The 11260-nt window shown below is 43.9% G+C and overlaps 1 long non-coding RNA gene across 3 annotated transcripts in view; it reads left to right on the plus strand.

The window, feature by feature from the left end:
* LOC120096300 (uncharacterized) overlaps nucleotides 1–10556 on the plus strand; it is an 81758-nt gene extending 71202 nt beyond the window's left edge. The window contains exons 2-4 of one of the 3 annotated variants that reach the window (XR_010057270.1): nucleotides 5336–5434; nucleotides 6357–6926; nucleotides 10169–10556. This is a non-coding gene — a long non-coding RNA (uncharacterized LOC120096300). The remainder of the gene's footprint in view (nucleotides 1–5335; nucleotides 5435–6356; nucleotides 6927–10168) is intronic. The other 2 variants (XR_010057272.1, XR_010057271.1) reach the window with 2 other exon arrangements.
* The last annotated feature ends 704 nt before the right edge of the window (nucleotides 10557–11260 follow it).

Below are 11260 nucleotides of genomic sequence, written 5' to 3' on the forward strand. Positions count from 1 at the left end.
AGAATGAGAAATTTCTGAAATACTCCACAATGCTCGCTCAATGGGCTAGACCTAGCCATTTGTCAGTTCAGAAAACAGTAACGTGTGCAAGTAAGAAACAAGAACAGAAAGCCCACCGAAGGAGACAGCAGACTCGGTTCCTCAAACATACAGTAGAGATAGCTATAGGATTGATTAGCCAGGCTTAATTCACTAGCTGTCAGGATTGTCCAACAAGAGTGGCACCTGGGCATGCCGAGGTTTCACCAAGCTAGCAAGCGTCATGCTTACTGATATAACTATCATTGGATGCAGCAAGAAGACATTAGAATTAGAGAGGTGGGAGCTCTACCTCCAGTGCTCTATGCTAGAGCTGCGCCATCTTGGAATGGTGACTTCAACTTCCTGAAACATGTTCTTCATTTTGAAAGATGCCGAATCCTCTTTGGGAGCTGGTGTAACAGCCGAAGACCATCCTTGTTGCCAGATACAGCTTGGGAACACTTTGTGCGTGTAAATCTGGCTTCTAAATGGGATCGTTTAGGATGAACAGAGACTTGTGGAGAGATTGGCTCAAGTCTGACAAAGGGGAAGCTGCCATTTGTTTAGTAAAACCCATGGGGCCTTTGATGCATTATGTAAACTATGTATTACAAACCAAATCAGTCCCCCAAGATCAGGCCATCTTCTGTTTCCTGATTACTGATGAGAGTAGGAGGGTCCACAGTTTCAATCACAGAGCAGGACCCACATCCTGATGTTTCCAAAAAGGGAACATCTCGGAAGTCAAGAAACAACTCAGGACATGTGTAGCAACTGAAAATGTGAGCGTGTGGTGGTGCTTGATAAACAAAAACATAAGAAAAGTTTCCCATCAAACTTCCCAACAAACCAACTTCAAAAACAGATAAACGATGGGGGGTGGGGAGAACCAACCACTAGACTGAGGTACTCACGGGATCAAATCTCTCTGATCAGTTTACACTATTGGCAAGAGGGAGCAATGGCCATTGTGCCTTGATGCTCTGGGTCTGATATTCAGTTTCTTTCTGGAAAGAGCAGTAATGGGAGGCTGAAACCATTTATCAAGTACAGTAAAGTAGAATGACAGGATCAGGACACCAGTGTCAGCTAGGCGTGTTGACTCATACCTATGAGTTCAAGGGCAGCTTGGTCTATGCAGTCAATTCCAGGCTAGCCAGAATATAGTGAAAGCCTGTCTCAAAACCTGAGAAGTAAAACAAACAAACATATATATACCAATATCAAAATCTGTTGTTTAATGAGAACTCAATCTGACTGGCAAGAGTCACCATTTCTAGTATATACTGTCTCCTGAGTCTGCGGAATGGATAAATCTTTCTAGTAAAGCATGTATGACATAGACAAGAGTTGCCTTGAAGGACGAGGGAGCAGAATACACTGAACCCAAGAGATTCACGGGCTGGAGCAAGAAGAAACAACAGAAGAGACATGTCCATGCATGTGTCTTCCTGGAGGCTGGATGGTGCAGAGGGCTGAGGAGTCAGAAGTCAGGTGACAGCTGATCCGGATTCTTGGGATTCATGCTGAAACCTGGGACAACTGCTCCCTGCTATTTGTGGAGCAGCCTCCTGCCTCTGCCCTCCAGTTCTGTTTCCGAGGCATTTTTTAATAGTTTTGCAGTCGTCTGCATCCTTTGGCCTGCACCTGTGTCCTTCGAGGCTCCTCCATTTTCTTTTGAGATGATTACAAGATTTAAAGGAAAATCCTCATTGACTTCTGCCTCTCTGGTTGGACAAAACACAAATAGGGAAAGAATAAGAATGCTGGGAGCGAAAATGAGGTCCATCAAGCCTGCTGGTAATCACAGGTACCTCATTAGGGCTGATTTATGTTTGGGTAAGTTAGACAATGTTTTTACCAAAACAGCCCACTCCTAATTCTAAGAGCCATGTCGCCTTTCACCCTCAATCTGACTTGAACTATGAATGTGATTTAAACTCAGCAATGTGCACGTTGCCCAAGGCAAGGGTTTAACGTCAGAGTCGAGTTTGCAGTCTTTCACAAAATAGCCTTTCTCACCCTTGTCACTTCTCCAGTTACCAAATCTTTTCCAACCTGTCTGGACCTTCTGAGGCCCGTGCATAAATCAGGAGAGATGTGGGTGGAAATGGCTTCCTTTCCTTCAAAGCAATGTGTACCCATCTCAATGGAGTGCTAGCAGTCTGTAATGGTGCATGTGGTTTCTATTACGTCAAGGGGGAAAGCCTGTCCCCACTACTCCAAATAGTCTGTGGTTTATAGTAACACAGCCTCTCCTCCGGATAAACCCATTTTTAGAACCCCCAATCCCCTTGTTAGACTCAAAGGTATCAGAGACAGGGGAGATAGTTCAATGGCTGAAGGGCTTGCTATGAAGGCATGAATACTTGAGTTTGGATCCCCCGCACCCCTAAGAAAAACCAAGCCAAGCACAGTATCACTCCTTTAACCCAGTGTTAAGCAGATGGGCCTGGGAGACAGGGGGATCCCTGGAGTTTGCTGGCCAGCTAGTTTAGCTGAAACGGTGAGCTCCCCAGGTTCAGTGAGAGACCCCGCACCTCCCTCTGCCCAAATGAGGAGAATAATCTAAGAAGACACTCAGTACTAAACTGGGGCCTCTACACGTGCATCTGTAGTAGGGGCATGTACACACAAGCATAAAGAACAGAGAAAACATTCCCACACATTCAACATATATCCCCCTCCCCCACATCTGGACATGTGCGCGAGTGCGCACGCGTGTGCACACACACACACACACACTCACACACACACGCAAGCACACACACAGGGCAAGGAGCGAAAGAACTGTTTCATTTTCTCAGATCAAGTCTCCTAATTTGAAGAACGGAGAGAGACACTGAAGACACCATGACTTGGCTGTTTGGCATGATCTCTGAGACAGAGAGCCTGCCCTGATATCTCTGACTTCAAATACCACTATTCTTAAGGGATTTCTGACATCGAGGCCATGTGCAGCCTGAGCCAGAATGGTCACGGGAGGCCTGGGAACAAACACGAGACACGAAACCTCATGGCACCAGGGCTGCATTCGCAGCTTTCCTTGCTTCTTCCCCTTCTCCCTCCTTTCCTATCTGTACCTTTTACTTCTCTACCTTCCTTCCTTCTCCTCCTCCTATCTTTCCTCCCTTTCTTTCTTCCTTCCCCCGCCAATGTTGTCTTTACTGCTGCTTCGCCTTTGACTTTGAGTTTCATCGTTCACACAGCTGAGCAGATGGGCAGCTTAAAGCAACCACCCAGGAGTGTTCGTTTGTTGTTTTCCCTGAGACTATGTTGTCACTGTGAGCTTGCTCCCTTGGTGAGCAGCAGCATTTGTAGACAACTGGATCAACATATATATATATATATATATATATATATATATATATATATATATATATATATATATGAGAGAGAGAGAGAGAGAAACACAGTCAGACAAAGAGAGACAGAGACACACAGAGAGAAAAATATTTCCTACGCATCAAATCATCAATGCATTCAGTGAACTCTTACTGAGTAGCTCCTATTCTAGGAACTCTTATAGGTATGGCATAAAACAGTAAACACAAAGACCCACCCTGCCTGGTTTACTTTGTAGTTTTAAGGACCAGGAATTCTGGATATGTAACTTTCATGGTCCCAAGGACTCTCAAACTATATATCACTTCCAGTTTATACCCAAGTGAAATAAAACCTCAATGATGTTAAAGTACTGTGGCTTAGTAGAAGAGCCTGGATTTTAAAGCAAGTCCCATCTGATTCCAAAGCTTGTAAACTTTCCATTAGATAATGTGGTGATTAGAGTCTAAGGAAATCCTTCCTGAGAGATAGAATAGGAAGTGACATCTAGGTTAAGTGCCAATTGAGCAATCTGACAAAGGACTGAGAGGTCCCATGAAATCCCCATGAAGGCATAGAGTCTGAAAGACAGCTGTAACTAGGACAAGAGAGAAGAGACACTGAGCCACCAAGCACATAAAGTACAGAGACAGAGGGGTGGCCCCATTAAGGGACAGTGTGTAGAAATGGCATGAATGGAAAGAAAGACTCTTTTAGTAGATCATCTAGAGGCAGAGGCAAACAGGGAGGTCTGGATCACACTGTGGTGTACCTGGACTATGAAAGCAGCTCAGATCATTGGAGTATGCAAGGTTGGACTTAAACCCTTGACAGTAAATAATCAACTATTGCTTTATGAAATCCACCCCCCCATTCAAAGTCACCACATTCTTTGAAATAGAGGACAATCATGGACCTATCTTTAGATGTCTTTAAGAGACACCAACTAATAAAAATGCTTGTAAATTTCTGAACAGAATGTCTAGTGCACGATTAGACTCCTCATTCTGGTTATATGTTTTAATACAAGTGCAGAGTCTTCTTTGAGCAGGCGTGGTGTTCATATAACTGGCTACATAAGTATTGGGTCAATAAAGCCTGTTGAAGAATGTGAGAAATTTATCTAGTACATGAAGTCATTGTTTCATATTTGTCTGATGCTCCCAGTGGACTCTGAATCCCAGATCTTTGCTCCCCTCTGCCTTCCACATTGCCTGTTCCCATGAGGAGACTCTTTTGATATCAGCATGGGGTATATGGAATTCTTTGGTGGGGGAAGGTGAAAGGTGTACTTTCTGTCATAGTAACTTTTTATTTAACTAGTTCATTTCCATGCAAAACCTCCTACAGATGCAATAAAAGTTGAGGGAGCATGGCGGGTCTGTTGGGCTCCTCTGTTGGGGGACAGTTACTGGGCAAATTTGTTGAGCAGCTGGAATCGTTAAGGCCACACTAACATTGAAAAATGAAGGTCCTGACATGAACATACTCAAAGATCTGAATAATCTTGGGCTGCTTCCAATTTTGAAACCCATTCTTCTGGGCCTCTCATTTCTTCCTTTCTTTCTCCCACAGTGGTTTCTGACTTTTCCCCTTTGCCTAATGAGCCCAATTCTATGTGGGTTTTTTTTTTTAAATTTTGCCCGTCATAATGCTAACAGTTCCTATGTGCTAACCTTGAGGTCAACTCTACCAAGCATTATTTGCTCAATCTGCTCAGGAGGGATGGGGTGGGGGCAGGGGTATCCCTTTCTTCTGCCCAGATCTCGTGTAATTGCAGGAATTCTCTGATTTTAGCTTGCAATGAAAATCCATCCCAAAGGTGCACTGGCTGCAGAGACTGAGGGGGTATTCATTATGCATTCCCTGCTGAAATCCCGACCTGCAAATAATGATGGGGAAATCAACCTTGATGGCTGTGCTTGCCTTTAGACTAATTTCTTCTGAACTTCAGACTGTAACTAGTTGCCTTTTTTTTTTTTTTTGATAGATAGCCCCAGGACATACTGGAGTCTAACCAGGAGGGTGCTGAGATCTGGATTTTCACACCATGAAACTGGTAACAGTTTTGACTTCAATGTCTTGAAAAGTAGGTGATTTCAGTTGCCCTGTTTCCTTTCAGGGGAAAATGCTTTCCTTGCACCTAAACAATCTTCCGGTGCCTTTGACTGACAAGCATATTGTTGTGATTATGACGGGACTTCTGACTCCTGCAGGGATAGCATTTAAAACTGCCAGAGACTGGCACAAATCAAAATATTCATCAACTTAAACTATGTCACCTAAAATGGAAAAGCCCAAATCGTACTGTTTTATATCATGTCAGAAGCCCATGAACCACTTAACTCTTTCCCTGCCCAGAGAAAATTCAATGCACTCACATATACAAATGAAGGAGCGTGGACTCTCCCCCCCACCCCCAATCATAACTCCTGTGTACTTACTCCCCTTTTATTATTTTTATTATCTTTACTTTTTTTGTTTGTTTTTATGAGACAGGGTCACAGTATGTAGCTCAGGCTAGCCTAGGCAATACTCCTGCCTCACTCAGAGAAAGGGATTATGTTTTTTCTGAGAGACATATGAGTGACCATACAGTAGAAACAGAATTCAGGCTTTCCTGAATATGTCTTGATCTGGGAGCGGTTACATAAAATTTTATAGTCACAGGACAAAAGAAAGTCATAAAGCAATGTCTTTATCAAATATATTGGTCAGGACAGCAGGCTATAACAAGCCAGGGAGGAAGCCAGGCTTTTGGGTTCCATTTTGTGTTTGGTGGAATCTAATGATCTGCTAAATTAATACATTTAAAATGTTTTATGTGATAATTGAAAGAAAAGACTGTAGGCCAGATCCAGGGATGGTTGCTAAATGGCTGTTGAAGGGAGTAAAGAGCTGAGGTCATTTTGATTTTCATCAGGCTGTGAAGTCTTCAACATAGCTAGAGATCTTCCTGGGGACTTAATCAACACCAAGTGTGTGTGTGGCTAATATTGTCAATCCGACAGGTTCCAGGATCAACTGGGAGACAGGCCCGTGAGCTTGCCAGTGAGGAGTTACCATGAGAGCACCATGCTAAGGTCTCCGATTGATTCAAAAGGAGGACATGAGGGGAACACTGGCCCTCTACTCCTTGCGCTCTGCTTCCTGGCTTTGGAATGCAATGACCAGCTCGACGTCTGAAGGTCTTGCAGCTACATTTCCACACACCATGAGACAGACAGCATTGTACCCTCCAACTGTGAGCCAAAAGTAACAAGATTGCTTTCATCAGACATTTTGCCCCAACCATGCTTAAAGCAAGTGATGAAAATACCAGGCAGTTCTCTCATCTTCTAGAGACAAGCGATTGCTTGAACTAATTCAATGAACTCTTTGCCTTCATCCGCACCCATTGATTCATCAGATAACTCAATTCTCTTTTTCTTTTTCTTTTTTTTTTTAAGCTTCAATTCTGCAGGTCTCTGTTTGCCTTTGTGAGGAAGAGGAGCTGAAGTCATGCACACAACTTACTGACAGTCCATTGGACCAGGCAGGTCCACAAATCACTAGGAGCAGGGAAGCACGACTTCTGCACGGTAGGTGTGAGTTAATTACCAAGCTTGATTAGTAAGGTGAACTCACTTCTACCTAGGGGATGGTCAAACAGACAGTCGAGGGGTCGTCTACCCAGTCTCCACTTTCCCAGGCTTTGTCTATTCCTCTGGGGGCACAGACACTTTGGAACCTGAGACATTTGTCTTTTCAGATTCAGCTGATGCCCATTGGCCACCCTGGCCCACTCAGAAGCCCTTCCCTTGAAATTCAAACAGCATAGCCTGAGATTTCAGTGTCAGGCAAGTCCAGAGGACCACGATTTAGGCCCTTCCCAGAAGGAAGTGAACAGTAGTAAGCAGGGACACATAGTCAACGTGTGGGAAATGAGTGGAGACCAGAGAAAGTACAGCTCGTAAGGACATTTCCTTTCGTTAGTGTTTTCTCTAACTGGAAGTCTGTCCAGTACTCTAGTCTCTCTCATCTGTTTCCCCAGGGCCTGCATTTCAGTTCCCCCAGAAGGGGAAAAAGAACTAAGCTGATTTCTATCTGTCACTTCCAAGGAAACCTATCTAACACACAATGTAAGCAAGGGAGAAGACAGGTTTGTCTCCGTTGAGCAGAGAATGGGAAAGAGAAATCACAGTGTAGCAGACTAATATTTTGATGTATTAACCAATGTGTTTTCCCTGTGATTTCCTGTTACCCTTTACCCTCCCCCCCACCCCCAAAATCTGGGCAGTTAGACCATGAGTCATTCTGTGCCTCAAGGGAGTGTTGTCACAGCAGAATCAGAGAACAAAAGAAGACAAATTCTTGGCTTTGGAGTTTAAAAAGCTCAGCTTCAGGCTTCAGACAAAAAAGATTTGGAAGACTATTTGATCCATTTGAGCCAATTTTTTTTCTCTCCTGCCCACGTAAGATAAAAATTCCCCTGGCCGGGATACAAGAGGCAATTTTAAGGCAAAGCCAGAGGGTTAGAAACCATGTGGTCTCCAGGGAACTCCGGGGTTCTTTTACCCCTTCCTCTTCCTAAGCTTTTGAGTGTGGGGTTTTGAAGTATTAAATCAATTATTTCTTAGTTGCAATCCAGAAGGTGGCAAGCCTTAGAGATCCTTATACCAAGTATTATTGACAGAGAAACTGTCTGGTACATACAGACTAAATGGGCTGAGGTGAGGGAGGAGCCTAAAATTCTCCATGGCCCTCAGTTATAGAGGCGGCTAAAAGAGAGCAGAGCTGGAAGAATCCCACAGTTATGGTGGCTGTGATAATAGTATTCCCAAGGACTGGGTAACAGGCACTGACTGGCAGCTTCAGATAATAGCCTGGGCAGATAACATAGGCTGGAGCTGGGGACGATGACAGAAGTTCAGAACTGATGGAATTGGGAGAATCGTAGGTTCAAGGAAAGCTTGGGATACCCAGCAAGAACCTGGCTCAAAACCAAGGAAGCAGCCATAGGAATCAGACCCCAGAAAACACAGAACGTGATGCAATTCTGGCAAAGTAGCCTGAATTCACTTGGAGCAGCAGTTTGAGCTTGGTCCTAAGTTTATCTGCATGGTGTACTTCTCCAGATTCTCATGATGGCGCGACCTAATGATATGTAAGTTTCTTCAAGAGCAGGTTCTCAGAAAATGGATGTCTCAACAAGCTCTGGACCCCTACAAGCTGCCTCAGAGTCAAAACTTCTAGACTGCCTCTCTACCTCCTCCATCAAGTCCAGGGAGAGTTTTGTTTTGTTTTGTTTTTTTCCCTTTTTCTTATCTACCCAACCAAATTCCATCCAAAGATGAACACAAATGGCTGTAATGTCCTTTCTAGAATTTCATTGCCAACTCGATGTTACAGGAAGAATAGCAGTCTAGCATCATGTCAAATACAGAGAAGCCTCTTTCCAAGCCACCGTCCGCTCTTCTAAGACTTAGTTTTACTGAAAATGATTTACTCTCCTTCTAAAATTATACTCTACTTTCCCTTCTCTGCCTAAAGTATTCCACCATCAACTACCTGTCCTCTTGGCTGTCATACTCCATGTCTCCTGTATCTTTACATGTTGGTAAATTTTGTATTTCCTATCCACCTGTCAACTGCTTGCTTAGTTCATAGATTAAAATTATAGACGAGTAGCCCAGTATGCTGCTTCTTGCTTGCAATCCCAGTTATTAGAAGGTTGAATCAGGCAGACCAAATTCATGGCTAGCCTGGTAGACATAGCAAGTTTTAGGCTAGCCAGAGCCACATGGTAAAACCTGTCCAAATGCTCCCCTCACTCGCCACTCCCTCGCCACTCCTTCAACCCTCCAAGTCACTGAGGCCTTAGATGGAAAGTTTGGATTTCCCTACACTGTCCTCCGTTCTTTTCCTACAAACTGATTTTAAGAATGAAAGCCATCACCAAAAAGGATCTGAGCCCTGGAAAGCCACTGCTCTGACATGGCTTTGTCCTGTGCCTCAAGAGACATCAAGGCGTACAGAAACTAGTTTCAGCCACACTTTTCTCATCTTCTGAGGTGTGAAAACTCAGAGTACCGTGAGGGAAGCTTTCAACTTCCATCTACAAGGTACTCGAGTTCCCTTCAGCTGAAGCTTCCTTCCTCTACCTTATGGTTTCTGAGTTTCTCACCTCTTACCTTGGTTATAGACCTGTCCCCAACATAAGGTGGAATTTAGTTGGCCACTCGATGCAGGGGCCTTCCTGTCTTCTATAAGTGGTACTGAGGTAGGGCAGAGAAAGCTTAGTCTAAAAGGCTCAAAGACGTTTGCAGATCTCAGTGACACTAAGGCCACTTCTGAGTGGAGGAACTGCACATGAAGTAAGCAAGCCAACATATGGAAAACGACTCTTATGGTCTTCAGCTTCCCCCAACAATAAAACCCAAACCCAAGCAACTAATCATAAACGTAGCAGACTACAGTTCTCTATATCGATTTTCAAGTCTGTGACTGAAGTGCTTCGCTTTCGCTTGGCTAAGTAAATAAAAGTCTTTAAGCGAAGCTTCTGGTGCAGCATCAGAAAGCTGGATGAAACTAACGGCCACATGTACTGTACACATGGCATTATTACCCAATGTCTGAAGTCATAGCTCACGCAAGGACTTTTCTAACTCCTATTACTCATTTCCTTCTTCTCCCCATAATGACAGTGCACCAGACCTGGAAGGGTTACTTCACCCCTTATATGATGAACCTTTGGCCTAGTGATGTACCCCTTTAGGCATTCTCCAATCACTGAGAAATGTTATCCCTGTCACATTATTACTTAATTCTATCTCTATTTTAGGCTCCTGGAGTCGTTTGGCTTGGAGAGAACTCTCAGATGTGTGTGTGATCTTCCAACAAGCCTCTTGTTGACTCACCTTCACTTCTCACGGTTCCATTTCTTGTCCTGGCTTATGCAGTCAACGCCCCTTGGTTTGACAGCACCATCTACAACTGTAGTGAGCTCCTGTGCTCATGTCATTTCCCTTCCAGGAAGATATGATGCCATCGACTTTTTATCCTGACACTGTCCTTACTTCTTCCAGTAGTTGATGAGGATTTGTTCTGGTTACCCTAATGGTTTGTCTAACTAAATATAGGACACCTGGCCACCCCCACTTCTTTGTACTTCTTTGTAGTCTTAATTACTTTGGCAACTAGACTTTAAAAAAAAACAAACTTCCAATCTGACTCATTGTTTAACAGGGTATTTTGTACTATTTTAGTGTTAAATGTGAAGTAAAATAATGTAGTAGTTCTTAGTCACAATGCCCAAACAACTGGATGGGATATCTAAAAATCACAAGAATTATCTGTGCCCAATGTTCTAGCCACTTACTTTGCTTTCCTTGCAGATACTGTGTATACAGATGTTAATCATACCCTGTTAATTAGACTGTACGATTAGGGAAGAGGGGCATAGATCACACACATCTGTATGAGTAGCTACATGCAGCTGCTTGATCAACTGCAAAGATGACATGGCGTTTTGAAGGCAGCTGCTTGGGATTAGGACCTTGCAAAAGTAGTCTAACATTACGGTGAAGGTAGCCTGGGGCCCAGCACACTCCGCTTCATCTCTCCAGAGAGCAGCACAAGTCAGGCCTGGGGTAGATCTCTGCTGAGAGGAGGTATAATTACCCTGGACCAGAGTGGCCTCGGGTTGTGTCTAACAGACTGAGTTCTATCTATCAGGGCTTTTTAAAAATGCTGACTTGGCTCCGTAGAAACACAAAACCCCAAACATCATTTATAAAGGTCACTGGGAATGGCCTGGGTCAGAATAACTTGAGTCCGTTTTGTGGCAATGCTATGAAGGAGGAAGTGTCTGAACAGACAGAAAAGCTCCTGCAGAGAACTACACTGCTAACTCCAAACAAAGAATAGGGGGTGT

The sequence above is a fragment of the Rattus norvegicus genome, chromosome 13 (genome assembly GCF_036323735.1).
Source record: "Rattus norvegicus strain BN/NHsdMcwi chromosome 13, GRCr8, whole genome shotgun sequence".
NCBI classification, from domain to species: Eukaryota; Metazoa; Chordata; class Mammalia; order Rodentia; family Muridae; genus Rattus; species Rattus norvegicus.